This window comes from Channa argus, chromosome 11 (genome assembly GCF_033026475.1).
Source record: "Channa argus isolate prfri chromosome 11, Channa argus male v1.0, whole genome shotgun sequence".
Classification (NCBI taxonomy): Eukaryota; Metazoa; Chordata; class Actinopteri; order Anabantiformes; family Channidae; genus Channa; species Channa argus.
The window spans coordinates 1,522,827-1,535,596 of NC_090207.1; the positions used below are offsets into that span (position 1 = coordinate 1,522,827).

Sequence of the window (12,770 nt, forward strand, 5' to 3'; positions counted from 1 at the left end):
CTATTGACAGTTCCTCTATCTCCCCCTCCCCAGCGTGGCAGTGGCTCAGCATCCCTGGCAAATTGTCCAACTCCAGTCACTGAGGTGCCAGCTCAAAGCCTTCAGGAGGGTTGTGTCAGGGAAGGCAAATGAGAAATTATGCCAACATTTGTTTCTAAAGACAAATTAGGAAGTGGCTGAACATTTGCATGTTTAAAATTGGACTAAACGTACTGCAGCTGCCATGTTGTCACTCTGCTGGAACCTTCAGAAACCAGTTTAGCTGGATGGGTGAGAGGAATAAAAAGGATTGAGGCTTCTTCCTTCTAAACTCTCTTACTGCCTCATAATGTAGTCTGACACAGACGTGATTAACTAAGAGTCTTAGAAGTTAGTGTCTTTGAACAGGAACTGGATCCTGGTCCTCTGATCTCTGTCACAAGAGACAAATGGAAAACTAAACATGAGGATACAATTAAAGCTCACTGTGTTTGACAGTTTAATACATTTCATTTGATCGTTCTTGAAAATGTAAAACATGTTGTGATCTTTATCATTTGTCATATATTTCTATATGAAAAAGGCAGAGAAAAAAATGCAGGACACAATTGGGTGTAAGCGTTTTTTAGGAATCGGTGGAATCTCCTGACATAAACAGCTTTGCATTAAACACACAAACCTCTACATATAAAACAGTTTAATCTCAAACTCTGTCAGTCAAACAAAAGGTGAGATTGAGATTTTTCAGTTTAAACATCAAGTTAAACAGTATTCTCTCGATTAAACTAAGTTTTAGTCTCTAGCAAACGATCATTTCCACCTCAAATCGTTGATTTTACTTGTTCATATTCACCTGAAATCACAGTAATTCACCTTAGTTGTGTCCATTTAAAGATTGAATGAACAGGAAGTTTTTACCGTGTAGGTGAAGTTAACACCTAATAAAACACTCACCTGTGTCAGCGATGATCAAAAATCACCTTTTCATTGTGTTCGTCTGCATTTAAATCATCAGTTCCTCTGATCGATCCATGTTCCCGACTGACCACACGCAACTTGTTTTTTTTCTTTATTTTACTCTTTTCTGTGGGTTTTTACTCAGCACCTGAAATATGTCCTGTGCTACAGTAAAGAAAGCGAAAGAGACAGTGCAGGAGTCGGGTCTGACTGGTTATTTTGATGACAAACATAATGTACTTCATGTTGTCTAGTCAAACAGGTCAAACAAGTATTTTACTGCACCACCTCACGGTAACCACCAGCCTTATTTGTTTTTCAAGTTAGGAGACACAAACCAGCAGTTAAAGGAAAATGTTAAAAGTCACTCAAAAACACCAATAACACATTTTCATGGAAGTAGTATCAACTTTAAAATTCCCAAGCTGACGATGAAAATACATCCGTTGGCGAGTGTGTGCAAACAGAATCTGTGACTAAAAAATGCAGGTTTATCACCAGTTATTGTCTTTAAATCTTCATACTGTGGAACCACCTCAACAGCCTGAACATAGATGCAGGAGAAGCAGGTGAAGGTTTCTTTTGAAAAATCAATGGTCATTTCTAGTTTTTGACACATTAACGTTTAAAAAACGTTTGCACCGTTCAATAAAATCATCACCATTAGGCCAAAATCACCATCAATGTCAATGCAACTTGACTGGTTTGTGGAGACATACAACCACAACCCATACGTCTAGTTTTTTAAAGTCTGTTTACTTGGGTGTTTTTATTCGGGTTAGTGTCACTTCACCAATAACTGTGACCTCACATCTGTTCCTTCTGTTTGTTCCATTCTTAGCTTGATATCAGAGCAATGCCTTTAAGAAATCTCTGTCAAATTTTACACAGACATCCAACAGCAATCAGGGATGAACGGAGTGGATGTTAAGGATTAAAGGTCAAACGTCAGCGTCACTGAAACTTGACTGGTTCATGCAGGTGTCCAACTGCAACGCTGCATTTCTACTTCTTGTAAGTTGACATGGGGTTTTATCTGGATTGACCCTCACTGTTCCTGCACAGAAAGTGGCTTTAATGTGTCATCTTACGTCTATGGCTGCTGCTGCCACTGCCCATGTTCTCTCAGACGGGGCTTCTGGTTCATAGCAAGTGAAATAAACTTGTTTTCTTCCTTCTGCGTCTAAAGAAAACGAATCTAAATCATATTATATTTTCTGTAACTGTCACCTCTGTCTAAAAACAACCCCAGTCATCAAACGGTTACCGGACAAACACGGTTCTCGATCTCAAAAATAACCCGTAATTTCTACGTTAATGTGCAGTTGTTTCATCAACTTGCATTTGCTACCTGTATATTATTATTGTCATGTTTGCTGGGGGAAACTAGAAGAACAAACTGATCACAGAAAAACCAGAGATCTCTTAAAGCAGGGGCATGAATGGCACCGACCAATCACAGTGGAGTATCTGGCTCCGGGGGCGGGGCGATCGGCCAGGCTTCACGCAAGCAGACAAACATTGCACAACTATGGAGGCGTCTGTGTAACATCACAGAACCGTCATAGAATTATTACTTCTTACTGTGTTTGACTTCAAGCTGGACGAAGCCAATGTTACCGGCGTTAACACCGATGTTCCGTTGACGATGTCACCGAGGGGAGTGAACCTCCGATGGGGCCACTCAACCAGTTCCCGTCCGTCGTCCCGCTTCGGAGTCAGGCTGGAGCCTCATCGGGTTTTTACCCGCCTCTGTTATATAGTTAACATCGGTGTTGTCACTCATGTGGTTATTACAGAAAGTAAAAGCCAGTAAATGACGCCTCCGTGGCTGCATCATATAATGTTCAGAAGAACTGTTCATGTTCACCTTCAGAAGAAACCACTGAAGTTAAAGAACTGTTAGTAATGACAGTTGAGAAGATCAGATCTTTTTTAACAAAGCTTTTTTTATGGAATATCTGATGCAGCCCAGCCTCACACAGACTCTGCCTCCTGCGGCCCCCCGGGAATTTGAGTTTGAGACCCCTGTCTTAAAGAAACAGTTTTTCTCCCTGACTTATAGTGAAATAATTGCTATAATACTTCTCATTGTCTGTCATACTGCAAACATGAAAAAACTAAATTAAGGGCTTTATAAATATTTGAGATGAAATAGTTTTTTAAGGAGCATTTTGTAAAACATGGAGGGTAAAATTCTTTACTTTGTAAACTTTAAAAAATACATAAAGTAGCCAACAATGTTCCTATTTATTCAGTGACCAAACACAAAACAAACTCAAGTAATATTTTAATATAAATACAATATGTTTAGAATATACAGTAATATGTTAATTCAATGTCTGTGTCAACTCTGTGTCACAGTCAGATATTTCATATTTTATCTCACTTCTCATAAGGGTGATTTAATAAATGAACTGAGAAAAATCTCTAAGACATTTTTCTTTGCTAATCTGCTCTTTGTTTAAACAGAAAAAGAGGTGAAATAAACCAAACAGATCTGACGTAGAGAAGCTGTGAACCAGACCTCAGCTCATCTGGTAATGTTTGAGCGCCACCTGCTGAACAACACAGGTGCAGTGGATCACAGCACATCTCTCTCAGTTTAGACAAAAATATGGTGAAAATAACATCAACATTTAAAATGTAATGCAGCATGTTGAAGGGACCTATGGTCATATTATTTTCTTCATACCTCCAGGTTTGTTTCCTGGTGTGGACTTCAGCAGCTATCCAGCAGAATGTAATGAAGGTCACAATACATTTCTTAGGTTCAATGCATATGATCATCAAAGCAGGTCTATGAGCAGCTGCAGCCATAAAGTGATGAACACATTAATGCATCAACAATTGTAATTCAATAACAGTTATCATTTTGAAAGCCTGACTTGTTACAGATCATTTGTAAATTGTAGTAGTTATCACATAAGTAAACGATTGAAGTACTTCATCCACCACTGGTTATTTTGTACCACCACCAGCTGTTACTTCGACACTGTACTGGTTATACAGTAGTATAAGTGAAAACTTCATGTGAGTCATGGTCTCTGGCCTGAGTGATTAAAGACTGAGTCTCATGATCAGGTGATAACACACTTGTTTTTGTATTTCTTCTTTAAGTTGTTCATTTCCTCTTCATGCTTGTTCTGCAGGTCCTTCACTTCTTCCTTTAGACTTTCTTCTTTGTGACTAGAGAGCTCATGTAGTAAACTATACTCCCTATTGTGATCAGCTCGCTCCTGCATTAATATCTCAAATGTTTGTCTCAGATCCATTAGTTCCTCATCATACTTTTCTATCATTGCTTCAAAATCTCTGGTGTATTTCTCTCTGAATTCATTCAGTTCTTCTGCTTGATTTCTGGCCTCCTCCTCATTTTTCTCTTTCATTTCCTGAAGTTGTTTCTTGTAGTTGTTCTCTAACAAGTTTCTTTCTTTTTCCTCCTGTTGTATTCTGATCAAATATTCCTTTATTTTCCTTTGATATTTCTCTCTCTTGTTCATATTCTTCCTTCAGCCCTTGAATTCTCAGTTTTTCCTGCTCTCGTCTCTGTATATTTTCCATAAACCGGTTTTTCCACCACTTTTCTCTTTCCTTTTCCCAGGATTCTCTCTCTTTTCTCAGTTCTTCTCTATTGTTCACCAGTTCTCTGCTCAGTTCCTCTGTTGACTGTGATTCCAATATTTGTTTTTCCAAAGCTTCAACTTTTTGTTCCCACTCTTGTTGCTGAACATCTTCTTGTTGTTTCCTCTTTCTTTCTTCCTCTTCTCTGTTTTCCTGTTCTCTCTCTCTCTCCTCACGCTGTTTGTTAATGTAATCCTCCTTTTCATATAACTGATTCTCAATCATCTTTCTCTCTGATTCAAATTGAAACATTTGTTCTTCCATTTTTCTTATTACTTTTTGCATTTCTTCTTCATGTTTCCTTTCCAGCTCCTGTCTCTCTCTCTTCATCTCTTCTTCCTTCTCCTTCAGTATCCTCTCCACATTCTTCTGAATCGCTTCTTCAGCCTCTTGGAACATCTCACTCGTGTAGCAGCTGCCTCCATTTTTCTTCACCATGACATCAATTTTGTTCAGCAGCTCACTGACTTGTGTGCGGTTTGTCTGATCTTTGTTGTTGAAGACATGGTATCTCCCTCCACAGTCATCTATCAGATGTTTTACAAAGTCAGCACAATCTTCTTCTATGTAGCTTTTGATTGATCTACCCTCTAGATCATCTCCTCTGGTGAATGTGACAATGATGAAGTCCCCTGACTTCTTGCCAAATATCTTCTTGATCATTTTCACGGCTATTTTTTCTTCCTCTGTAAATCGACCGATCTGCAGCACCAGTAGAAACACATGAGGTCCAGGAGACAACATGCTGATGCATTTCACAAGCTCCTCTTGAACTTCATCATTGGCGAGGGTTGTGTCAAACAAACCTGGTGTGTCGACAACAACAACAGGTCGTCCATCGATCTCACCTGAAGCTTTCTGGCAAATCCTGGTCACTGACCTTTGGCTGGCTCTGGACTGAAATGGTTTTTTGCCTAAAATGGTGTTTGCAGTTGCACTTTTCCCACTGCCAGTCTTCCCAATCAGCACCATCCTAAGTGGCTCTGTCCTCTGCTTTTCATTAGCCCTGCTAGTGTCACTGCTGTACTTCACATTCTGTAATGCAGCTCTAATTCTTGTGAGCTTTTCCATCTGAACCTTAGTAAACATGTCCTTAGTGAAGCATCTGGATCTTAGAACACTGAACGTTTCCACAGCATCCAGTATCACAGGGATCTGGTTCATGTCCTGGAGGTTGATGACATCACATCTTCCTCCATATCTCTGAATTAGGTCTTGGATGCTTCTATTTCTTCTTATATAATCAACAACAGCTGGAGCTGTAGGATCTGAGTCCACAGTGAACAGAATCATGGTGAAGTCAGTGACTTGAGAGCTGAATGTGTTCTGGAAGGTCTCTAACTCTCCCTTGTCTTCATCAGTGAGGGGACCCACAGGTAGGACCAGGATGAAGCCATGGACCCCCTCAGGATCACAGAGGGAGATACACCTGAATGATTCCTCCATCACTGTCTCCTGAGGTTTTCCATACAAGGCAGGCAGCTCCACCAGGGAAACCCAACGTCCACACACCTCTCCCTGATTTTTAACACACTCTGATGAGTTGGAGGCTGAATGAAGCTCTGTCTGACCTAAAATGGCTTTGGCTGCTGAGGTCTTCACTGATCCTCTCCTCCCACACAGAACCAGGTTTAAAGCTGGTTTGATGGGTTCAGGATTTGTATTTAAGGTCTCTTCAGTGAAGGTGAGGAACTTTCCTTTGTTTCCATGTACAATTCTCTCAATCTTCTCCATTAACTGTTCATGGTTGTAGTCATATATGCTGTGGTGTCTTCCTCCACATTCTGTAAGAAGCTCATTGACGGAGAAACTTGTTTCGTTTCCCTCGTGTGTGGTTATGACCATTGAGTATTTAAAAGCATCCTGACCAAAAAAACTCAGAATGAACTTCAGTGTTTTTCTGTTTTTTTCAGTGAAATCAGAAGGTTTCACTAACAGCAGCAGAACATTTGGTCCAGGAGAACACAGACTCACACAGTTCTTCATCTCTTCTCTCACTGCTTCCACAGACAGACTGAAGACGTCTGAAGTTTTAACTACTGTTAATGGTTTTCCTCTCCAATCTCCAGTCTCATGTTGCTTAGGCAGAGAAAATCGTGTAAAGTCATGACCTTTTTTCTTCATAATAAAATTACAAATCTTTGTCTTTTTGTAATGACTCTTTCCAAACAGCACAATCCTGAGTCCACATTCTGTAAAGCAACAAAGCACAGTGTAAGTACAGTGTCTCTCTGTGCTGTTTTTCCCATTAAAATGTTTAAAAATGCAAAATTGCATTCATGAAAAAGGGCACCATCTTTCATTCTTACTTGATTCATATGCTCATTATGTTCAAAACCAAAAGTTCTATTTTTAAATATATTGATGACATATTGTTATTTGTTATTGTATATGGTTATTGCTCAGTTGGTCTTTTTTTGAGCTATGACACTGAGCCCTGTGTTCAGCTTTGTTATGGCAAAAAATATGTGTTTTGAACCTATTCAACACATATGACTACAGGTAATTAACTTTGAGTGGAATCCTTCTATAGAGATGTGAGTGTTTGCAGTGACTAAAACTCACTGTTACAAGCTGCTGCCTAAATGGAAAAAACACTCTTCTAGATTTCAGACACACTATAGATTTTCAATTAAATATTGCTTATGGCTACAAACTTTTAACTTCTAACTTTAACTATAATGAAAATTCCAATAACATCATTTGAATTTGAGTTGTTACATAATTGAATATTTTCCTGCACTTACCAACTGGTCCAGCACAGTCCAAGTTGGCAGGAGCTGCTCTTCTGTGCTTCATGCATGGATGATAACAGGTCACATGCTTTCCGTGATTTTTCTCCACGATATCATTCAAGCTTTTCAGCAATTCGAAAGCTGAAAGGTGTTTCTGGCGTAATGACCTATATCGGCATCTTCTAATCATGTCCTGTACAGGTGGGGTGCGTATATATATTTCCTGTACACCCAACCTCCCTTTCCTGGGTGTTGGTATCAGTATCAGTGAATGATCAAATGACTGATCACCGAACAGCTGAAGGACTCTGCAGAGCCTCAGCTTTTGTTCTTCAGTGAAGCCATACGGCTCAAGAACCAACAGGAACACATGAGGTCCGGGATCAGAAAGACTTGCACAGTTTTCAATAAACTCTTTCTGTTTGTGCACAGAGATGTTGGGATGAAGCAGATCTGGGGTGTTGATGAGAACTAATTGTTTCTCCCCAAACTGTTTACTGACTCTCACACAGTGGTTTGCTTCTTCTTCAGTGTTAAACTCGGTTTCTCCCAGTATGAAGTTCCCCACAGAACACTTGTCTGACCAGTTGTTCCCCAGCAGAACAACCCTCAGCTCAGAAACTGAAATTAAAACAATAAATAAAAATCCTACAAATGTGAACAAAAATCCTTCATCAAAAATCAAATTAATGCAGGAAGTAATAAAACTGTCACTTAGTTTTTTCATACTGTAGTTTAAGTTTTGTAGAACTTAAAATTAAATGGTATATTTGTTTCTAAATTATTATGATGTTCTTTTATAGCATCTAATTGAATTAATAATCTGATTAATTATATTAAATAAAAAAATAATGCTATTGCTTACAAAACTCACAGTAAGGTGGCAAGTATTCATAGCTGCTCCTGCGCATTAGGGGTCTATCATCTGTGCCTGTAAGGAGAAAAAATACAATTAAAATAAATTGTCTTATTATGTTTCAATTTTTAAGTGTTGACACATTTAAAGGGATCCTGTATCTATGCCCTACTGATTCAGACTGAATGATGTTTGTCCGATTAGTTATCCAGAACAGAGTGGGGGGTCTTTAACTGTGCATTACAGGTTCCAATACCAAACACAAAGTTAGAAGGAATGGACATAGTACAGGTTCTTCAATTCCTTACAATTATTTAAATACATTATTTATACAGGCTAAAATACAATGTTAATTTACACAATACTGCTAAAATAGTAATTCAAATTTTTTAATAATTTAAAAATGTTTAAATAATTGGCTTCAAATTCATTGGACAGTAAGAAACTCTTTTCTTCATCTACACTATCTACACAGTAAAATGCTGCTGTTTTACTGATAACATTAAATTATCTTATATATTAAAAATTATATAAAAAATATATAATATAATATATATAATATAGTTGCAATACAGAAATCACAGTTACCAGCTACCTTAAAAATGTACTTTTTTAAAAAAGAACTTTTTTCAGTAACGCTTGAGGGTATTATAAAATATAATTATAAAATAATAGACTCCAGTACGACTCCACCATCCATTATGACCTCAGTAATAAACGTTATCACCTTTGTGTTTAAATTTAAAAACTAAACTGAAAAAAAATGTCACCTTGGAAAAGTAACATTCATGGCAGAGCTGTTGCTTTGAATTATTAGATTGTGGATGGTTAAACTTAAGGTTTTGGCTGATTGGTGTGTATTATTTTAAAAGAGTTTTGCATGAGGCCCACACCAATCAGAGAATTGTACCGACTTCTGCTTGACTTGTCAGTTTTATATATTCTTATTTATTGTCATTTTCAAATGGCAGACCAAGGTGTAGTTGATTTATTTTGAGTGCCATGCTACCACCAGTTTAATCATCAAAAGCTGCATATTGCAGCTTTATCGTCTTCTGGTAATAGTTGTTTGGGGATAACTGCACATATCTCATCCAAACAGAAGCAAACACCTGGATGTTATATAGATGATAAACCATTTTTTCAGAACAAGTGAAAATACTGCAATGTAATACAAATCTATGAAATACAGCAAAGCGTGAATAGACTCACCAGATGCTGCTGCCATATTGTCAATCTGCTCGAGACCTTCCAGAAGGTAATTCAGCTGCAGTAGCTACTGACTGTTGGGTTAAAGAAAGGGTTAAAAATTAAAGATGTGTTTGTTTAGACATTTTGTACGATTGCAGAAAAGTCCAGCTCCAAAATGAAAGATGATTATTTTCCCTTACTGTAGAAAAACAACCGGCACAGTGATTTTAAGTGTCTCCTGAACAACTGCTGTTAACTACAAAGTAAACCTGATCATGGTTTATTACAACCATGTCTCTGAAGATTCTAAGCAAACACACAAGCAGCTAGCAGCTAGTGTACTTACTTTAGAGTCTTGTAGACATTTTACTTATCACTTTGCTCAGTTCAGATTGACTGGGGAGGCCTATGGACTTAACCTCTGTAGAGTCACTAGCAACTTGAGAGTAACGGTCATGTTTGGGCTGGTGTTAATTACCCAACCCTGGTCCTCAGGGACCTCTGCCCTGCTTTTTTCTATTCCTGCACTAACCACTGGATCAGTTGTGTTTAGCCAATCATCTCAGATGAAGGTGGGTTGGAGGAAACAGCCAATCGGTATCTTCCAACTTTGGAACGACTGAAAAACACCTGATCCAGGTAATACACTGGGGTAGGAATATGAACTAATACAAAAGCTACAGATTTATGAGATATATAAATATGCGCGACAGATGGCAGCTTTAACTCTTATACTGTCATTTCCCTCATATCTGCACATTACTCAGCACACACATTGTAAGTGGACTCACCAGATGCTGCAGACACAGACTCAGGCATAGTGTCACTCTGCTTAACAGCTGGTTCTGATAAATTAAATTAGTAATCATCAGTTATCAATCCATCAGCAGGGGACTGTGATTTCCAGTGGTTCTCAGAGGCATCAGTCTAAAAAACAAAGCCACAAACACGAACTATGGTCAATCACACAATACAATAATGCACAGACATGATCAGAGACCAGCTCACCCACAGGTTCAGGCGTGTGAAATATTTCTGGAGTGCAGTTAGGTAAAAGATTACAGGAGTTTAAGAAGACTATGGCCACTGGAACACACATAAGAAGACATGTCCTTACAGCTGTCCTATGTAGATTAATGTCGGATATTTCCTGCTGAAGAATTTATTAAGTGAACTGTGAACCCTAGATATATATGAAAGTGCCTGAGTGTTTGGATGTTGTGGGCTGACATTACAAACATACATTTACATTCAAATGACAATATAATGGGCAGAAAAGCCCAAATTGGTCCATTAAAGTCTCTATAATTTCCAATTTCACATTTTAAACTATTCAAACCTGTCTGCTCAACAACAGGTGATTACATTCAAATGAATAAAAGCTATTGTTTCATCACATTTTCATACAGAGTCAACAGCACATTTGATCCAAAATTTACCTAAAAGTCCTCTTCCTGTTAAGGTTAATCATATTAATAATGCCGTGTTTCTTCTTCTTATCATTATAGCTAATTAAGCAAAGGGTTTATCTGTGTTATTCATCTTTACTCTGGACCTTGGACTCAAAGAGAGTGGAACAAAGATCTACTGATCTGAGATTGATAAAGTAATTACTTTGTCTAAATCAAAAAAATTTAAAAGAAGACTTTTCAAAAGCAAACCCAACATATCACTGGATTTTAAGGAAGATGTTTCAAAATAAAGAGCAAGAAATGCTGCATATACCCTGCAGGCTGTTTCATTGTAATTTATTAGACATGCACAGATCATATCTGAGGTGACTGTTGCTGCTATTCTTGACTGTAGATCCTTGATACTGTTTGTACCTGACTAGAATTCATACAATTATTGTTTTAAAATATTCTAATAAAGCTTGTTACTAATTGTTTGTTTTTTGGTACAATTTCCATTAGCAACAAGCACTGAACCATCTGCTCACCAGACTTGAAGGGCACTTCACAAAGATAATTATCAGTCCTTTTTCAATTAACTTTTTAAAGTAAAGGTCTTTACAGCAGTATTTGCTCACATTTATTAAATAGGTTTTTCACTTACCTTTTACAACGGCTTCATTCTTTCACCGTGAACAGAAATGAAAGCACCACCTGTCCAACCTTTGCTCAGTTGAGTGGGCAGGACTTTGCACAGGTGATATGACTATTTCATTAATTAAAGAGCCGAGTCAATGTTTAACATGTAACAAACTCACTCAAAGAAATCTGATGGTAAATTAATATTTTCAATAATTACTGTACAGCAAGAAACTAATTGGTCAGTTCAAGTGATTGGTCAGAACCAAATCACATGAAAACCACAATGGTCCATGTGTCAGGCAACTTCTATTCCATGGATTAATAAGGAACAACTCCAGTTTCTATTAAGTGGTGGGGATCCAGTCTGGATTTCTATGTATCTGCTCAGTTCCACAACATTGTGCAAGCAGGTTGGAACGGGTGGAGAAAAGGTGTGTTGTGTGATAAAAGAGTATCAGCGAGAATGAAAGGAAAGATGTTCAAGACGGTGGTGAGACCAGAGATGTTGTTCGGCTTAGAGACGGTGGCACTGAAGAAAAGACAGGAGGCAGAGCTGGAGGTAGCAGAGCTTAAGATGCTGAGGTTCTCTTTGGGAGTGATGCATGGACAGGATCAGGAATGAGGACATCAGAGGGACAGATCATGTTAGATGTTTTGGAGATAAAGTCAGAGAGGCCAGATTGAGGTGGTTTGGACATGTTCAGAGGAGAAACTGTGAATATATCAGTAGAAGGATGCTGAGGTTGGAGCTGCCAGGCAGGAGGTCTAGAGGAAGACCAAAGAGGAGATTTATGGATGTAGTGAGGGAGGACATGAAGTTAGTTGGTGTGAGTGAAGAGGATGCAGAGGACAGAGTTAGATGGAGACACGATTCACTGTGGAGACTCCAGAAAGGGAACAGCCCAAAGGAAAAGAAGAAGATCCAAACCTGAGTTATATTGGACACATACAATCACCAGCCAGTACATGTGTTCAACTGCTCATTAACACAAATATCTAATCATTTAATCCAACACAGCACCGTTGGGATGTGGTGTAATGGGAGGTTGACATCATGTGCAGCAACTGTTTGATTCTATTATGTCTAAATGAACTGAAATCTTTGAATGTTTCCAGCACCTTGTTCATTCTATGCCCTGAAGTATTAAGTTAGTTCTAAAGTAAAAGGGGGTCCAACCAAGATCTAGCAGGGTTTACCTAAAAAAAGTGTCTGAAAAGCCTAAATGAAAAAAACAAACAAACAATAAAACTGTGGCACAGTGGGAACAATGTATCATCATTTCAAACAGCATGGCCTTAAAAATAAAGATTTGCTCTACACACACTTGCTAAGTGGTGCATATTTCATATCCCCTCCTTTGTTAGTTTGCTTGGTAAATGTGGCTTTAATCCAGA

General features: G+C 38.3%; 1 pseudogene; it reads right to left on the reverse strand.

The window, feature by feature from the left end:
- Positions 1-3,802: 3,802 nt before the first annotated feature.
- On the reverse strand, positions 3,803-11,491 carry LOC137135792 (GTPase IMAP family member 8-like; annotated as a pseudogene).
- Between the last annotated feature and the right edge of the window lie 1,279 nt (positions 11,492-12,770).